At 41.9% G+C, this 20,411-nt stretch overlaps 1 protein-coding gene across 1 annotated transcript in view; it reads left to right on the top strand.

The window, feature by feature from the left end:
- The first annotated feature begins 270 nt into the window (after positions 1 to 270).
- The window catches only part of LOC138834386 (synaptic vesicle glycoprotein 2C), a 143,107-nt gene continuing 122,966 nt past the window's right edge, over positions 271 to 20,411 (top strand). The window contains exon 1 of the mRNA XM_070033019.1: positions 271 to 386. The gene's annotated coding sequence lies outside the window, so the exon portion shown is untranslated. The remainder of the gene's footprint in view (positions 387 to 20,411) is intronic.

Here is a 20,411-nt window from a genome sequence, read left to right as displayed (position 1 = left end):
GCTCTGCCACGCCGTGTGCCACGCCACGGCGGCACCTCAGCCCCGCGACTTCCCCCAAGCAAGCGGCGAGGCGCGCGCGGTGCCCTGCTCCCCCGCGCCGTGACTCCCTCCCCGCACAGCGTGTACTCTCGCCACACCCCCGCCCTGCACTGCAGCACGGGAGGGGGGACCGCAGCGTGCCAGCCCGGAGCCACTTTCCCGCCCCGCCCCTCCCCTCCCCTCCCCTCGGCCGCCACGCTCGGAGGAGTCACCACTCCGCGCGCTGCAGGGGAGAGTGGCAGACGGAGGCGGCTCGGGGAAGCCAGCGCGACCGGCGCGCGCGACGGCCACCGCGGCCGCAGTGCTGACACCACCCAGGGGCAGGGGGGTCCCTGGCGGCTGGAGCGGTGAGTACGGGGGTCCCCATAGCAGCCCGGAGGCTACGCGCCCCGCCAGATTTCCCTCCCTGGCCTCGAGGCCCCGGCGTGGTAGCCTGGGGAACTTTTTGCAGCCGTGCAGAAGCGCAACTTTGCTGGGTTTGGCTCCGGGAAAGCGGCTGCAGATCGCTGGGGGCGGCTGGCCAGCGTCGGGGGGGGGGGGGGTGCGCTCCGACCGGGCCGGTGGATTCTTCCCGCCTCCACCCCGGGGTGGGCTGGGGGTAGGTCGGAGGACGCGGGGCACTGTATCCGGGGCTTCTCCAGGGATGGCGGGTGGACAGCGGCCGGGACGCGGGGGTCTCCACGCTGCTTCCCGCGGGGTTCCGAGAGGCCCGGGGAGGAAAGCGGATTCAAAGCAGACTGCCCAGAACCCCTGCTGACCGCCGGACCCGCGCCCTGCTCGCAGCCTGCGGCTCAACTTTTCGGAGGGGCTCCGGGGAGCCGAGCGAGCCGCGGTCGACGCTGCGGAAGCCCGAAGGAAACACCGAGAATTTCCAAACTCGTGCACTGAAACCCGATGGGAGGGACGGCGGAGAGCCGGGAACCCCGCGGGGCCGCGGCTCTTTGTAGGAGCCCGCCTCGCTCCCCACCACCCCACCCGCGGTCCTCACCACCCTCCCACGGGGCGCTCCGGAGTGCGGAGCTCCGCCTGGCACCCCGAGAGGGGGTTCGAGGCGGGGAGCAGATCAGACGGAGGCCACGAGCCAGCCCACCTGGCATCTTCTCTGGGCGGCCTTTCCCTCCCCGCTCCGGGGAACCCACCCACCATACTTTTCTGCCAGTCGGCGGTGGGGCCCGCGTGCAGAAGACCTAGATGAACTTGGCTTGGAGAGACACCCGCACGCCCCAGCAGATGCCCCAGCCGGGCACGCGGGGACCTCACTCGCCCACGCGCGGCGGGGGAGGGGGTGGCGGGGGTGGAGGGGGAGGAGCTGAGTCACCGGGGCTGGAGGGACCGGCGGGATGCGCCGGGAGTGTGGAGGGGGCGGGGGGGGCGCTCGCGTCACCCACTACGCCTGCCAGTGATGCAAATGCAGCCCGAGGAGGGGCGGGTGCGGAGGGAGGGAGGGACGGAGGGTGGGCGACCGTCTCAGTCTGGGAGCTCGTGTGCTCGCGTGCGTCAAAGGCTCTGGGGTGATGGATGCCCCGCTGCGCACCCCAGCGGACGGCAGCTCTGGGGGAGGGGGACGCCCAGTGGGAGGAGACGTGGGCCGGCCGACTGCAGGGAAAGCTGCGGGCAGAGCTGGGCTGCTAGGAAAGCCCGGCAGGGCGGGCCAGCGACTCCGCAGTGCGTCGCAGTGCCGGTGCGGGGAAGGCGCTGCAGTGACCAGGGATCCCCGGGGGCGGGAGGGGGGGGGGGTAGGAAATGGGGAGGGGAGGTTGGGGAGGAGGGAGAGGCAGTAGAGATGGGGCATCTTTTAAGGCACCACGGCTGGGATGCCCTGATGGTTTCTTCCCTGGCTGAACGCGCGCTCCCTTCCTACTTTGCTGAAAGTCGTATTTGCGTGCAGTTCTTGTCCTCAATCCTGCAGGACATCGTGGCGTTAATCTTTCAAGAGTTCCCTCATTTTTCGATGGCAGTGGCAGCTTCAGAAAGGCCTCCGGCCCCGGGCAGGTTTTTAGGAGGAAAGCCTCAGCATTGGGCTTTGGTGAAGTTCTGTAGTTCAAGTCCTTTCCTTCACCATTCTTCTGGGCTTTAGGACAGAGACCTGTCCAAAGGGGGTTGAAAATGGCTTACAAAATGATGCACCACCTTCCTCTTTTGTAGCCTAAAAATGCGTGTTAAAAACACTACGGACAGTGTATTCCTTGATTTTCTGGAGAGAAAAATGACAGTCTTTTCTACTGGTTTTCACTGAATTGGACTATGTCCAAGGTGTGCGGCCAAAGGAATAAAGGGAAAAGAGGAGGCATAGAAAGGGGGAGGCAGAAAGCAGTTATGGAGAAATCCAGAGATAAGGAAAAAAATTCTTGATAATTCGGTTTATCATCTTTGAGTGAGAAACATTAAAAATAATTTTAAAAATTAACTGAGCAGCTTCTGTTGCCTTCCAGAATTGTGTTGAGGATGAGATCTTCTCAGAGAAGTTGAGAAATGGAAATTTTCTATGGGAGGGAAAAAAATTTATGAAATGAAGTCTCTTTAAGAGAAGAAAAAAGACAATGTTGTCTTTTACAAAATCATGGGCTTTCCCCAGCATTGTTTCTTTAATGAAATGTGGCCTTCAATGACAACAAATGCAGACAATAGACTTTCCCCTGACACTCTCGTATAATATCAAAGGCTACTAGAGAGAAACCATCTAGATCACACTGGAGTGGTTCTGGTGACATAGTAAAGAAATCCAACTCATTGACCCATTGACAATGAAAGTAGCTTCTCTGGTAGGGCCAACTTTTCCCCCTGAAAGCTTGGGTTAAAATTCAGCTTCTTATCATCACTATTATATTCCTTAAGAGTGGAAGAGACTTCAGGGAACAAGATACACTTCTCTGATTCACAAGGTTTATGGGAAAGGCATCATAACATGCAGCATATCAGGTGATAAGTACCAGAAATCCATGTTTTATCATTGAGGTTGTTCACTCTTACTCTTACACAAATGTGTTGATGGCATGCTTTATGAATAAATGCATCTGAGTCATCAACAAGCCTCCTTAGGCTCCCTCAGTTGTTTTTCATTTTCCCATCCATAATGGTACATTGGGGTGAGCAGTGAACATGCCCTGGTTATCCTTTGCAGCTCTACCTAGAGAAAAGCTATAATTTGATAGTGTACTGCTTCTTCCAGTGCTGATGAGGTTTCTGTCTGACAGGGTCTCACTGTCCATTTACATTAGGTCTGTTTATTAGCTGGGAGAGGCAGATCCCTGCCCTCGGCCTCCATCAATGTTGGTACAACATCACTACACTGTTTTGGATATTTGCTTTTCTTTGCTGGTTTCTTCATAATAGAGCAGCCAGGAAAGTGTTGGAATAGATAGAATTAGTAGTGTCTTTATGTGAAGCTAAGAATAGTAGTGGGATAAAGTCACTAGTTTAATTCTTGCTCAAATATGTAATCTTAATGGTCATAAAGACAGCATTAGTTTTTAATCCAAACACTTCCTTGTAATTAGAGCCAGATAGCAGTTGTTGCAAATTTCAATGGCTTCTGCTGTTGGGGAGAATTGAGTAACATAAAAAGGATCAGATGGCTTGGTCCTTTCTAGTTCTGATCTTCTTTTACCTTAATAGATAGAGAAGTATATGGTGTTTATTTTATATTTGAACTTTGTGTATAAGTACGGTATAAGTAGCATTTTTATTTACTCATGTTGAAATTTTACATGGAACTCTTGGCTCTGTTATTAGAGATGAAATGATCTATTAGATTTTGTATTATACCATTAAGAATATGGATAGCCTAATATTTGATTAAATCAATTTTCAAAACTTAAAAAATTTTCATAAAATCTTGTGGGTTTTTTTCTACTGGGGCTTAACTTAAGGGCCTGGGTGCTGTCCCCTAGCAAGGCTGGCAATTTACCACACCTACATTCTGACTTTTTGGTAGTTACTTGGAAACAAGAATCTTACAGACTTTCCTGCCCAGGCTAGCTTCAAACTGTGATCCTCAGATCTCAGCTTCCTGACTAGCTAGGATTATAGGTGTTAGCCACTGGATACCAAAGTTAAAAATTTTAATTTCAGCATAATAGAAAGCAGATAGTCAAATCAAGCAGACATGACATTCTAAATGTTTTTGATTGACTACCTGGTGCATATCATGCTTGCTATATCTCCTCTCCAGAGCCAGTATAGAGTGAAGATTCAGACTGGACAGTATAATTATGGGCTTCATCCTTCTGACAACTTTGGGCTTCTGACAGACAAGTCAAGAGTACAGTGAGATTTATGACAAAGAAACCAAGTGTTTTTCCTTATTATTTGCTACTATTTGAAAATCTTATTGAATTAGAATCCTAGAATAGCTAAGCTGATGAACAAATCTCAAACTGTCATGTGTATCATACTGGTGAAGTTGTTCCAGTGGAGATTTCTGAGTCCCATCCTAGATATTCAAGTCAGTGGCTCCATGGGTGGCCCCAGCCATTTATTATTCACTACCAAACAGTTTGAATGTTATGCTCAGGGATCATGCCTGCAAGTGCTCTTGAACTAGCATTAGACTGAATGGCAGGACCCATGTGTTGCTTTTATATCTGCTGTAGCCAGATATACCAGGCAGAAATCTCATAGTGGGAAAGGTTTACTTTGGCTCATGTTTTTAGAAGGTTCAATACACGGTCACTTGATCACATGTGCATGGACAGAAGATACAGTGACAGGATCCTGTGAAAGAGTTCTATGCCTCATTGAGAACAAGAAGTAGAGAGAGGGGATACAGGGAGGAGCCAGGCAAGAGTTTTAGCTCTCCGGGGCATATCTCCAACTAGACCTCACCCACCATCCTTCACCCCTTCCCAATAATGCCATCATACTATGAACCCAAAAGAGGATTAAACCATTCACAGTAGGTCAGAGTCCTCATGATCTAATCACCTCTAGAAACAGCCTCAGAAATGCCCTCAGAGGCATGCTTTACCAATCTTCTAGATATTTCTCAGTCTAATCAAGTTAACCATCATAGCCCAAAACACATAGACTTTCTAAGCTATGTTGTTCTCTTTAATATCTATTGAGGGCCCCTAGAAGCCCTTAGAAGAATCACATATAAGTGGGTGAAGACATGAAGAGTAACCTTTTCAGTAAAAGTCACAGGAGGAGTGAGTGAGGCAGGGAAGACAGTCATATAGATGATGTTAAAGAAGGGAAGGGTATGGGCAGAGGGAACTTTTTAGTGACAGGTCATGCCAACACCGTAGCATGGCCTTCAGAGCATGGGATGTGGCCTGAACTCTGTTCCCTTCTGGAGCCTCATTTTGCTTTGCAGAGTCCCCAGGCCACCTCCAAACTGTCAGTCTTCCCAACCTTACTGCTGCTAGATTAGCTACTTGTGTTCTTCAGATCCAGTCCTGGTTTTCCTTTGTGGAGAAGCCTTCACAGTGCTGATGTGAGGCTAGAATTCCCTTAATCTGGAAATGAAGTTATGAGAGGCAATACAGAACATTTGGGTAAACCATTAGTAAACAATGAAGTTACTTTTAGCCTACATATGTTCCAGATATTGCATGGGACAGTGTCATGGTCCATTTAGGCTGTTGTAGCAAGAGTGAAGGAATTCATAAGCAACAGAAATTTACCGCTCACAGTTCTACATGCTGGGAAATCCAAGTCAAGCCACCATCAGATTCCATGTTCAGCGAGTGAAGATCTTTTTCCTAGAAGTGCTCACATTGCAGAGGGAGAAGGCACTTCTCTTACAAGGCATTGACTGCCCACTTTCGGGGTGGTGGAGCCTTCTTGCTATAAACCCCTCCCCCAAAAGCCCTACCCCTTAATGTTATCACATTGAACCATAGTATTATCCCAGAATCACAGAGGCAGTCAAATATATCCTGAGACTAGGAAGATTTAGTTATGCATTACAAAAGTCCTGTTCGCATGGAGCACCATCCCTGAAAAGTGATCATAATCATTATCATCATAATAATCATGTTGAACTTAATTTATTATTAAGCTCATTCAACCATAACAGACCTGACTATACTGAAACATTGCTTGATGTTTATTTGACATTTAAATTTATCTGAGCATCCTACATTTTTGTTTGCTGAATCTGCCAATCTTGTTCAGAAACCTCATAGTTTTGATTTTGTCACATCTTTCTGCCTTTTTCTTTTTATCCATATATATTTTTATTGTAAAAATATTATACAAAGGGGTTACAGTTACATGAGTAGGGTAATGAGTACATTTTCTTTCTTTCTTTTTTTATTGTGAAAGTACCATACAGAGGGGTTACATTTCTTATCAGGGAGTACATTTCTTATCAGGCATTGTTGCCTCCTCCTTTGTTTCCCCTTCCCATCCCTTCCTATCTCCTCCCCTCCCACCCCGTGTGAGCCCCCCCCCCAAAGTTTTAAATTCGTTTTCGACATAACGTCTTGTACATCTCATCGTTGCAATGGGTCCACCTGTATTCCTATTTAAACAATTTGCTTTTTCCCTTCCCCTCCACAAAGTATACCAACATCAAATACAATGAAAGCAGGGGTTATACTGTGGGGGAGGGACATACAAAGCAACAAAGAAATCATCTTATAAATATGTTAGAAACAATCACAAAAAAGAAAAAAAATTGAATCCTTATCTTGGTTATCAATGGTAGTTTCTCCTCACTAAACTACAGACATGAAAGACAGGATTGAGGATAGTTTGCGTTTGTCTTATGTTTTGTTCTTAGTGTCTAAAATAGTACTTGTAGTACAGTAAGACCTCAATAAATATTGTCAAATAACTAAGTGACTAATGGGAGGAAAAAAATGAGGAAATGATGTAATGTGACCAGGCTTCTTGATCTCTCTGGGCCTTTTTCAGCTGACAAAAGATGATTTTTAGTTCACTTTTTAGGACTATGTATGAAGATCACACAGGGAATATATATATATATATATATATATATATATATATGTATATATATATATATATATTTACATATATATAAATCATGTTACCCATAGACAGTCATAGATAGTAATTTAAAAGATATCTTTTCTCCCACATTGTCTTGTAAAAAAGAGAATATTCCAAGGCTTTTTTTCTTTTGATGGTTCTGGAAACACCAAAAAACACTTGGTAGACATGCAGCACCCAGGACCAAGTTCCTAAGCCATCATTCCATGCAGTCACATCACACATGGCCTCACATTTATTTAAAAGGGTCCTGTGCTTTGTCTCATGCTCTGTTGTGTCACCTCCTGAAATTCTTTGAACAAGGGGTTCCACATTTGTCTTTTACTTTGGGCCCTGATAATTATGTAGCGGGTCCTGATTAACTCTATACATACCAATATGCATACGAATTACCTTTATATATTAATTTACCAATCATACATGTGTACTGCATGTGCCTATTCAGTCTTCATGATGACCTACACTTCTCATGATCATTCCTCGGGGCTCTTGTGATATTTTCAAGACATATGGCTTATGATCAACTAAGCCATCAGCTACCTTGTCTGATATTCTTTTCCTTACACTGTGCCTGCCTTTCCCTGCTTCCAACCATAGAGTGAGTGATCATTGGAGGGGGATGAGGAGCTTGTGGAATTCTGTCCCCATCTCACTCCTGTGATTGCTGAGTTAGGGCAGCTTTGAGTTCCCAGTCTGCCTTTGTGGGAATTCTAGAAAAGCCAGTGGCTCGCTTGATTTTCCAGATACTCTCCTCAATATTCGGGTTTCAACATCTGTAAATTCACACAAAATATAGTCATTAAGGCTGGAAATTGGGGCTGGGGAGGTGGCTCAGTGGTAGAGTGCTTGCCTTGCATGCATGAGGCCCTGGGTTCGATTCCTCAGCACCACATAAGCAAAAAAGAAAAAAGCCAGAAGTGGCGCTGTGGCTCAAGTGGTAGAGCGCTAGCCTTGAGCTGAAGAGCTGAGGGACAGCGCCCAGGCCCAGAGTTCAGGCCCCACAACCGGACTCCCCCCCCAAAAAAAAGGTTGGAAATTTTCTGAAGACAAATATTGGAGATGTCTTGTTCTTGGCTTTAAATTACTCAGCAGAGTCATGCGGCCTGGGAGTCTCTGCAGCAGAAACCAGCCATGTGCTTTGGCAGTGGGTAGAGAAGATGACCCACTTTGCCATTTCGCTCCGTCTAGCCTCTCCCAAAATACACTCATTTTAATGTCAGCATGCTAGGTTTTCTTTTTCTCTTGGCTTATGTACTTTTGTTCGTAAGTAACCTTCTGGTACTCCATGGTTTCAGTCTTATGGGGCCTTCACACATGACCCACACATGACGGTAGGTTATAATTAAAAATATAGTAACTTAATGTACCTTAAACTCATTGCTGGCTGTGTTGAAGAAAGAAGTAATTCAAGTATAATGATGATCATTTATGATCAATTTATAGCCACATAAGGGTAGAGGTAGAAATCAAGACCAACAGTACCATCCACAATCATTCCTCTAATTCTGCTTCAATCCTACTTACACAGTTTCAACCTGCTTGAGCGACCTTGTTATTTCTCGGAGTCATTGTTGCCTTACATGAGTCCCTGAAACCATAACAATACCATGTTGCCTAACCTGCCTCCAATATACCAGAATGTCCTGGCATCCTTGTGTTAATATTTTGTATGTGTGTTGATCCTGGTGCAAAAATTCAGAGCCTGGACACTATCCCTTAGATTTTATACTTAAGGGTGGCAGTCTACAACTTGAGCCACAGCCCCACTTCTGGCTTTTTGATGGTTAATTGGAGATAATTCTCACAGATTTTCCTGCCTGGGCTAACTTTGAAACTGCAATCCTTAGGTCTCAGTCTCCTGAGTAGCTAGGATTACAGATGTGAGCTACCAGCGCCTGGATATATGTGGTAACTTAATATCGTTGGAGAGATTAGAGTATGCAAGGGTGACACAGTGTTCTGTACTGTCTATTGTCCCCTTGATGCAAGCCTATTATTTTAGGAAATAGAAGTTGGTCTCAAATCTCTTCACGTGAGCTGAACTCTTTCCTAGAATACCTTTTCATCTCTCCCTTTAGGTATGTCCAGAGGGATCTGAGTGCTAAAATGAATCAACAGAATTTTGTACAGCATGTTTATTATATCATTCATTACAGTAGTGAAAACTTGTAAGGACTATAGATGTTTATCAGAAGTTGATAAGCTCAATTATGTGGAAATATTTTGAAGGTATGTTATAATAAAAATATAGCAACTTATTAGCCAGAATATATGATATATCTCTATTAAAAATAACTTGATCTATCTTTAAAAGTCTACAGAAATAAAGTGCAAACTGTGTCTTTTGAGGGTAGAATGGTGAGAATCTTACACTTTCACTATGTATTTCTGAATTGTTTGAGTTTCTGCAATCAACATATATTAGTTTTGGATCTATTAATATTAAGGTGCCCCTGTGATGTTACATCTCAGACATTTGTAAATATTAAACTTTTTTTTTGCTAGTCCTGGGGTTTGAACTCAGCTCCTGGGCACTGTCCCTGAACTTCATTTGCTCAAGGCTAACACTCTACCACTTGCGCCACAGTGCCCCTTCCAGCTTTTTCTGCTGATGTGGTACTGAGGAATTGAATGCAGGGCTTCATGCATGTTAGGCAAGCACTCCCTTAAGCCACATTCCCAGCCCAAATAGTAAACTTCTTTTGGCTAAAAAATCACTAGTGGTTTTTCTCTTTGCCAGGCAATAATGTAGGTAAGGTGACCTAAGTTGCAATAACATCAATTTTTCTGATCCTCAATAAAATCACCGTCATGTGCTGCATAATGATATTTCAGCAGGTGAAGTGTGGCATGTATGTTGCAATGGTCCCAGAAGATTTCTATTACTAGTGACATCAAAGTGATCTTCACTTGTGTAAGCTCATGCTATGACTGCCACCCGGCCCACATTCCACTGACCAGAGGTCTACATATGGAGGAAAGGTCCCCTGCCTCCCAGGCTGTACAACTTTCCAGCCCCCTTGAGTGTATTTAGGTAAAATAATTCTTTCTACTTATTTGACTTTTTTAGTCAAATGAAATTAAGTTGGTAATAAGATACTTGCATTAGTCTAGTTGGTGTTTGTTGCATTCATGGTGATTCTACACTTAGATACAAGCACTCTGGATTTCATTTGCATTTGAGAGTTGTTACACTAAAACATTTCCATATTTTAAAACATAATTTATCACTATTCTTTAGTTTTTGTCATTAGGGTATCATTCTTTTCTTATTTTGATTGCTAGGGTATTATACTGACATTTAAAACTTTTGTGCAGAGGTAGATTATTTTTTCTACAAGTATTGCTTGATAGGGTAGTATAAAATGTGTGTTAGTAGTAGACATTGTATGTGGCTTTAGGTTCTTTTGAATGTAGTAACTTGGGTTAGACTTGAGGGTGGAAGGAGACAGTTTGTCGCAGAGAGCCCTTCCATCTCAGCACTGTGTCTGGCCTTGATTGTGGAGAGTACTTGATCCTGCCTGCAGAAAGGGCATGTCTGCAGGGAATCAACACCTTTGTCATGTCTAGCTCTGAGGCTCACCTGAAACCCAAGCACTATGGAAGCTTTGGGCCCTGAAAGGATGGAGGGTTTTTGTTTTTGTTTTTTTTTGTGTGTGGCTCTAAGTTTTGCTTAATGATGACTAAAACTAGGAGCTTGTAGGGAAAGAACAAATGGGTTTAAAGATGGTTGCTCCAACAATAGAGGTACTACCAGTCAATCTGGTGCCTTCTTCCAAACGCTTTTTAAAAAATTCTGTTATACTTAGAGATGATTCCTGTGACTTCCTCTGCCTTGTTGTTGTTTGGTTTTTGGTGGGATAGGGATGGAGGTAGGGGAATGAGGGAGCCTCTGAGTTGCTTCCAGAAGAGATTTTTACAAAAGATGAACTGAAGGCTATGAATATTTTCCTATCAAATTAAACTGATTTAAGGATAATTCAGAACGAGTAAATTAGAAGACATTGGAAGAGTGATCTAGGACTGAATAAGAGATGCCTTTCTTTGTGCTTTTTTTGTTGTTAATGTATGTTTGGAGTATGGATAAGGCCATCTCATTCTTTATCTGCATGTGCAGGAGATGGTATTGTGAGGGCAGAGCACTCTTTATTTATTGATAAAAACATTACAGCTAATTGTTTTCCAAACATTCATTAGTGATGTAGCCTTTTGGGATACAGATGTGTATGTACAAGAAGCTTTGATTATATTCAAAGGCAGTAATTGCAAAGAAAACCTAAATAATCAAACAAAAGCCCTGTAAAGGTTCAAGCAAGCCTGTGGAAAAAGAACGGTAATTAATATAATTAAACGTGAGATGCATAAATCCAGGCCAAGATTAAAGCGATGTTTTGCAATGGATAAGTAATTTATTTAATATCAATTTGAGTAACAAATTCCCATGTCATTATTTCCACATTATAAATTATTATTTTATTATTGTACATTGGTTGCTTTGTTACTTACATTTAGTGTACCCTAAAATTACACTTAATAAGGTTTTCAAATAAGATGGAAAAATAAAGCTCATATGATCCCTGATCTGCTAGATTAGAAAAAGGTTTTACTTATTACCAGAAGTATTTTTTGATATTATTACCATACACATGACACACACAGGACATATTATCATGAAATCTAAAAATGAAGAATATGATCTGTTTTTTTGAGGGGTTTTTGGTTCCAAATTACAATATGATGAAAGAAGTGACACTGATCAAGATGCAACGTATTCACAAACCACATGTTGAACTGAAACCTTTTGTATAACTACTTAAAGATAATTAAAAAATTTAAATGTGGTAAAGTACATACTTGAGCCTTTGAGGTTCCTAGTGATGTTTTTAAATACTTGTACTGAAGCTCCTCTTCTTTTGCTCCCCTCCCCTTTTTCCCTCTCCCTCCCTCCCTTCTCCTTCTCCCCTCCCCTTTCCTCCTCCCCCACTCTCTTCCCCTCCCTCCTCACCTCCATTCCCTTCCCCCCCTTCTCTTCTCCTTTCTTTTCCTTTCCTCTTGCTGGTGCTGATGGATGATGACATGTTCACTTGGGAAATTCTGACATAATTAAATCCCTTCTCGGGGTCTTCTGGTCACATTCATTGTGCTTTTCTGCTTGGAAGAGTTTTTTCTCTCCCTGACAGGATGACTAACCACGGGTTTTGGTCCGGCTGACATATGACAACACAAGACTGTCTTTATAACAATTTTCCCTGTATCTTTGATTGACAGCATTGGAAATCAAGATGTCTAGCTTCTTGCTGTGTCAGCTTCTCAGGCCAACCATGGAGGGTGGCCTCATCCTGAAGACCATGAGATTCAGTCAATGAACTTGAGCCACCTTCTAGTAACTGTGAGAGGGACTGAGATCAGTTCTTATCATACCTGGTTTTCCTTCTTTATGCCAAGATGAATTTCTCATTCAGAATTCTAACTCTTATTCTACGAACTGATGTGTGCCTGTATGTGTGTTCCCTAGGCCAGGAGATTTCTTAGGCCTCAGAAGTAATGCAACTGGGAATTGGTGATCAGATGTATTTTTTGGCTCTTACTCGACTTTTTAAAAATACATTCAAGGTCATTAAGGCACATCTCTGTCAGCAAAACGTCCATAATATTTCATTTTCAAAATGCTTTGTCAACATTTATAATGTCAGTTAACCATAAAATTAGCAAAGGTTGTTAGCTTTGTCAAATATTAGACCAACAGGAAAAGAAAGAGCTTTAGATAAATCATGAAATTTATTTTTCAGTCCTGCCTGGTTCACATACAGTTACCTTTGCATCAACTAGAGGTCAATCTTAGTTATTTACTTGCTTATTAGCTTATAAGCTACAGCTATGCTTCATAGTGTATAATCAAAACTTCAATTAATACATTTAGCACCTGTGATTGCCCTGCTTATTATACTCATTCCTATGAGACCACAAAAGGTCTGTAGTTTATCTGAGATAACAAGACAGTGAGGTGATTTAATGACTATATTTTTTAAGTATTAAAGGGTAAATGTACAAAATGCCATTCTTACTTCTTCTTCTCTTCTTAATGGGCTAGGAGGAAATATACTTAAGTAAATAACTGACATATTTTAATGTAATAGAAATTTTAATCAATTGAAATCACATCTGTAGTCCTGGCACTAGGGAAGTGGAGACAGTGGGTTGAAGGTTTGCCCCCTCCTGGGCTACATAGTGAGTTCTAAGACAGTCCCTAGGAAGAGGAGGAAAAGAGAGAGAGAATGATTGCAAGGAAGAGAGAAAGATCGACTTCAGTCATCTCTCTTGTGCAAGGGATATGCCATGCTCTTTAGGAAAAATGAAATGGGTGATGGAATGCAGTTTATGATTGCCAGAAATGTTCAGACCTGGGCTGGAAGGCTCAGACAACTGATATACGCAGCAGGAATTCAGGGAAAAAAAGGGGAAAAAACCCCTCCAGCATTTCATGAGGGCATGAAGGCTGCTGTAGGACATTTACTTAAGACAGATTCTCAGACTCTGTGCCACTAACACTTGGTACCAGATCAGTTTTTGTTTGGTAGGGCTGTTCTGTGCATGATGGGATGATAAACAGCATTCTGGCCTCTGCTTACTAAATGTCTAGTACTTTTCCCATCAGTAGTTATAACCAGAAATGTCTCAAAACATTGTCACATGTCCCCATAGTGGAAGTCGGGGCAATGTACAAAAAAATGCCCCAGTTCAGGACCATGGACTTAAATAGCAAAATCCAAATTATGGAATCAGCTTAGGTCCATCGTTGGGGGAATGGATAAAAACACGCGGACATCTACAGAGTGCGTGCTCATCCATGGTGAATGAAATCATGCCATTTGCAGTAAAGTGGATGGAACTGCAGATCACCTGTTATGTGAAATAAGCTAATCCCATAAAGACAAGTATCATATGTTCATTCTCATGTGGAATTTGGGTGGGGGAAGAAGACGAAAGTGTGAGGGAACTGTTTAGAATGTCAGATCCTTAGAAGGTAGACAGGGAAGGGGAAAGGGATAAATAAATAAGAAAGAATAGAAGAGGGCATGAATACAAAATAAATTATGTGTATGGGTGTCATAATGATATTCCTTACTCTGTGCAATTAACATATGCTAATAAAAATTAAAGAAACCTTTTTTGGTGGTGGTGGTCATGGTTCTTGAACTCAGGGCCTGGGTGCTGTCCCTAGCTCTTTTGCTCTTTTGCTCAAGGCTAGCCATCTGTCACTTTGAACCATAGCTTTACTTTTGTTTTCTGGTATTTACTTGGAAATAAGAGTCTCACTGACTTTCCTGCCTGGGCTGGCTTTGAACTGCAATTCTCAGATCTCAGCCTCCTGAGTAGCTAGGATTATGGGCATGAACCACCAGCACCCGACTAAAGAAGCCTTTAAACGTGACTTTAGAGATATGGCTCAAAGGGCAGTTAGGTCTTATCAGACAAACATAGGGAGATGCAGGTTATTGAAGAAAAGGGAGTTTTGTAAGTGGGTGCAGAAGTGGAATGCACCTGGGTACTGTTAATCTGGGAGACAGGTTGTATGAGGACCAGGACAGGGACAGTGGCTGACTGATCTGAGTGAGGCCAGGAGCCTCAATAATCAGGTGCACAAGTTCAAGTTCGAGTTGAGTCGAAGTTACATTGATCAGAATTGCACATTTAGGAAGATGAATTTGAAATCCGGGTACAGGGTATAGGAGAGCCTTGAGCTGGATTTATCAGTTAGGGAGAACCAGTTTTATTACTTCAGAGAGATGAGATGTTTTTCTGTATTCATTCTGTAAAGCCATCTGCTATGAGGATTTACTACCTATCTACTAAGCGCAGGGCACCGCTCCAGTTGCTGGAGGTAAAACCTTGAACAAGACAGTCTATGTTTTGTAAAGGTTACATTTTGCTAAGATTTGTAATAAAATTTATTATCATTAAGACATACTAACAGTTTTGTGGTAATGAAATTGCATTTACATATCAACATTTATCAGAAATCTCATTAAATTGTCAAAATATAGAGGTAGAATATAATGTATATTTTCACTCTGGACAAAAGAAAGAATATTTTTGGTTAATTTATGGAGATAATTTGGACCAGTTCTTTTGAAAACAATGTAGCAAACTGAGTATGATGACATATACTTGTAAATACAGTAACTGAGGAGACAGAGAGGTAGGAGGATTGCAAACCAAGGCCAGCTCCAGCAAAATTAGTGTGAGACCCTATCTGAAATGCAGACTAAAAGCAAAAGTGCTGGTGGTATATCTGAAATGGCAGAGTACTTGAGGCCTTGAGTTCAATTCCAATACTGCAGAAACAAAAACCAAAACAAAACCTAAACTAATGGGTCAGAAAAAAAGAAGAAGAATAAAGAAGACAAGAAACATTTTCAGGGTTCCCAGCAAGTGCCAGCTGTGCTCTGGGGACATTGGCTGTGTAGTTTTTATCATAGCCACAGGCCAGGACTCCATCACTTTTCACATATAATACCCTCCTGGGTAACAGGTCCTGTTAACTCTCTGGTCTTTCACCTTTCTCCCCCTTCAATCCATTGTCTACATGAATGACCTTTGTACACACTTTTTTTTTTTTTGTCAGTCATGGGCTTGAACTCTGGGCCTGGGCATTGTCCCTCAGCTCTTCAGCTCCAAGCAAGCAGTCTACCACTTGAACCACAGCGCCACTTCCCGTTTTCTGGTGGCTAATTGGAGATAAGAGTCTCTCAGACTTTCCTGCTCCCAGCTGACTTTGAACCGCAATCCTCAGATCTCAGCCTCTTGAGTAGCTAGGACCTTGTCTATTCTTATGGTAAAAACCACTATTGGCTCCCTCATAGTGACCCACAATGAGCTTTCTCAGGTCTGGAGATCAGCAGGCTCTCCACTTTGCTCACCTTTTCACAGCTCACCCAATTAATGCCCACTGGTCCTTGATACTTCACCAAAGTATTTTCCCTCAGGAAGTCTTCCCAGGTCTGATTCGGGTGTCCTTCTAACCTGCAGCTGAGGCACTTTCTCCTTGCCAGTAGCCATACTCCCTTGCCTGGTGCTGTGATTGATTCTTTCCTTGTGAGGCTCTTGAAGGTCCACCCTTGTAGACTGAGAAGGTTGACACAGAGCCTGGCACAATTGATCAATATGGTGAGTGAATCTGCATTTTAGAAAAGACTGAATCCACCTAGAGCACATTATTACTTGCTCAAGATCATAGAGGTTGAGCCAATGGCTTTGTGTTTGTCCAGCTCAAGCACCTGAGTTCTGTATATCCACCAAGGGACTAGGAGTATTCTGTGGAACCATATAAGAGCATTATAGAGACTCATTTAGCTTAGATGTTTACTTGTAGGCTTGTTAGGAGATGTTCAATACATTTTTATTATTAATCCAATAGGAAACGTAACGCTGGCATTGGCAGGCTCTTATTGTTGTGCCTCTGTGATTATTACCAGTGTAGGACAATCATGGTTTGAGTCCTCTCAGCTCACATCCAGCCTTAACATTTGGGAAGAGTGAGATTTTGTTTGGTTCATTAATATTCTATTAGATATTTACACAAGTGCTTTTTGTGACAGCACCTGAGATGCATGACTGCCCCCTCCCTGTTCTAATATTCATCTGCAAAGCCATATAGTGTAAGAGAGCTATGGAGTATGAAATGATGCATAATTAAAACTGTTGAAATATTCAGCATGTTGTTTAATGTACTTCCGAAATGACAACCACTTTGATTCATTATTTAATGTGCTTGATTCAGTCTTCATGCCTTTTTGTCAATACTGAAACGCAAGAGGACAAGCAAAAGAGGATTTAGTTATATAATTCACTCTTAGCACATCCATGGTTTAATGTCTAAATAGCACCAGTTTTTATTTGATTATATAAAAATTTAAGAAACAGTTATAAAACAACATTTCAACTAATACAATGCTGAAATATTCTCAAAATATTAATGGCCCTTCACTGTCTGTCTTAGATGGGTATGCAATGATTATTACAGAGAGAGAGAGAGAAAGAGGGAGGGAGGGAAGAAGGAAGGAAAGAAGGAAGGTAAGGAGGGAGGGAGGGGAAAGAGAAAGAAGGAAGGAAGTAGAAAGAAGGAAAGAAAGGAGAAAGGAAGAGAGAAGAAAAAGGAAGAAGAAGAGGAGGAGGAAGAGGAGGAGAAGGAGGGAGGGAGAGAGGGAGAAGAAAGAAAGAAAAGAAAGGAAGAAAGAAAGAAAGAAAGAAAGAAAGAAAGAAAGAAAGAAAGAAAGAAAGAAAGAAAGAAAGAAAGAAAGAGAAAGAAAGAAACAGAGGTAAAACAAGTCCTATTAAGGGATGGAATATGGGTGAGTGCTAGTTGGGAGGAGGGGCAAATGGAAATGGTTAAAGAGAATGAATATGGTTCAAATACTTCATGTTTATGTGTGAAAATCAAGCAGTGAAGCTTGCTGAGACTGGCTTAAGAAAGTGAAACGGAGATGAGGGAGAGTAATGGAGGAAGTAAGTCTGATTAGGATATGTTATATGTATATATGAACATGTCAAAAGAAACCCTGTGTACAACTAATTATGCTAATATTAATATGGGAAAATATGAACATTTTCTGCTTCCTTGTACTAAATATTTAAGGTCAAAATAATGCTGATCATGAAGTAGCTCTTCTAGAATGTGGTGAAAAAGGTTGTACTTTCCAGTTCATCTTATGCGTCCACTATTACCCTATTACTAAACCCACACAAAGATATCACAAACAAGTAAAGCTCCAGCACAGAGGCAAACCTATGAATTAAACAATACAATCCAGCACTTTGTATTTATTCATGTATTTATAAAAGAGATACTACATCATGGCCAAATGTATGCTGGGAATGCAAAAAATGTTTTAATATTTGAAAATCAATCACCATAACAATCTAATAGAAAAAGCATTTGGCAAATATTAACAGCCATTATAATTTTTTAACTGTCAGCACATTCAGAATAAAGGGCAACTTTCTTAAAAATAACTACAGAAAACATGAAACTAAATACTAAGAAAAGGCTGAGTACTTGTCCCATAATATTGGAAACCAGAGAAGATTTCTGCTTCACCCACTCCTAGCCAAGATTGTATTAGAAGTTACAGCCAGTGAAATAAAACAAGAAAAGACTTTAGATTGGAAGATGTAACTGTCTTTACTAACAGATGATATAGATATCTATTTGGAAAATCCTAAATAACCCCCACAAAAACCTCACTAAAACTAATATACAAAAAGCCAATCCCATTTGTACTCGCAATAAACAGTTGAAAACTCAAAGTTAAGAAAACAGTACAATTTGCATCCAATACTATAAAAATTACTTGTAAATCTTACACAATATGCACTATATCTATGCTATAACCTATAAAATATTGACAAACAAAATCAAAGACTATCAATCAAAGGCTATTGTATCCATGGTTTGGAATACCTGATATGGCAAAGATGTCAGTCTTCTTTAATTAACTAACTAATTCAGTACGTTTCAATGAATACACTATATCTTGATCAATGTTACCCCTTTCAACATTCTCACCCATCCTTCCCCTACTTAGTTCTTTTCTCATTCTTCTTATTTTTGTAGGATATACATTGGATTCTTTCTTGTTGTTGTTGTTGGTCGTGGGGCTTGAACTCTGGGTCTGAGCTCTGTCCCTCAGCTCTTCAGCTCAAGGCTAGCACCCTACCACTTGAGCTACAGTGCCACTAATGGCCTTTTCTGTTTGTGTGGTGCTGAGGAATCGAACCTAAGGCCTTGTGCATGCAAGGCAAGCACTCTACCACTGAGCCAACTTCCCATCCCCTTCTTCTCCTCATCATTTCTCTACTCCTTTATCCTTGACCTCACCCTACTCCTTTTGAGTATTATCCACTTTTTGGTATTTTATTCTGATTTTGAAAAATGTCACCCCTTTCCTAAATCTCTCCTAGTTTTTCTCTCCCATCCCCACCCACAAGTTGTATAGTTCATTTTCAACATAGTGTCTGGTGAATATAACTGCTGCATTTTTTTACCCTTTGTCCCATCATTTCTGTACCCCCTTGCCCTCCCAAAGACAGATAAATGAACAAATGAGACAAAAGGAAATGAAAACAAAAATAGCAACAAAGAAAATATACCTTTTGTTTACATATTTTGGAGTTGATTTCGATATTTTCTATGATCAGGTACACATAGCTATTTCACCTTTGTGTTCATCTCCTATGAGTACCTCCTTTTATATCACATTTTCTTGATCCATTAATCTACTGAGGAACATCTGGATGAGTCCGTAACTTGGCTATGGTGAATAGTGCTGCAATGAATCTGGTTATACTGGTGGCTTTACTGTATCCTGGTTTGTAATCTTTTGCATAAATGTCCAGGAGTGGAATTGCTGTATCAAGTGGCAACTCCTTTGTACAACTACTTAAAAATAATTTTTTAATGCTGGTTTGAAAAAGAAGAATCAGGGGCTGGGAAGGTGGCTCAGTGGTAAAGTGCTTGCCTCGCATGCATGAGGCCCTTGGTTCGAGTCCTCAGCACCACATAAACAGAAAAAGCTGGTAATGGGTCTGTGGCTCAAGTGGTAGAGCACTAGCCTTGAGCTGAAGAGCTGAGGGACAACACCTAGGCCCAGAGTTCAAGATCCACGACCAACAACAACAACAACAAAAGAATCAGGCAGACACTAATGGTTCATCTCTGTTTCTAGCTACCCAGAAGGCTGAGGATCAAACTTTGAAATCTGTTTAGGAAGAAAACTTCATGAGATTTTTATCTCTAATTAACCATCTAAAAGCTACAAGTAGAGGTATGGCTCAAGTAGTAAAGTGCTAGACTTGAACAAAAGCTAAATGAGAATGTAAGGCCTTGTTCAAGCCCCAGTACCAGTGTGCTTTCATGCATGCACACACACACACACACACACACACACACACACATATACACACGTGGACTCTAATATATAGATATATAGATATACACATACATATATATAATTATGTATGTATGGGGAAAAAGAACTACATTAGTCAGAACAATTTTAGAAGAACAAAGTTGAAAGACTCATACTGCCTAGTTTCAACTCTTCCTCTAAAGTAACAGAAATTCAGTAGTCAAAATTCATGGTAATGCTTAGTAACATTGATAGTCATGCATGCTAGTTTCAGTATTTAAGGACTAGAAATCAAACATCAACAGCTTTGGAGAGATATTTTATGCATGAAGAAAACAGGTGAGCACCTGTTAAATCATTTGTCTGAGGCTATAAAACTAGAGACAGTGATGGTGGAGGTGAAATTCAATCTTTATTCATAGTTCTGTGCAGTTTCCATAATTCATCTCTCTGATTTTGTTTTAAATTGTGTGTTCTTTTTAATGTTTAAAGCATTTCTCTTTATTG

Source organism: Dipodomys merriami, unplaced genomic scaffold, assembly GCF_024711535.1.
Source record: "Dipodomys merriami isolate MVZ:Mamm:240054 unplaced genomic scaffold, mDipMer1.0.p SCAF_213, whole genome shotgun sequence".
In the NCBI taxonomy this organism is placed as follows: domain Eukaryota; kingdom Metazoa; phylum Chordata; class Mammalia; order Rodentia; family Heteromyidae; genus Dipodomys; species Dipodomys merriami.
This window is presented reverse-complemented; position numbering and strand designations above follow the sequence as displayed.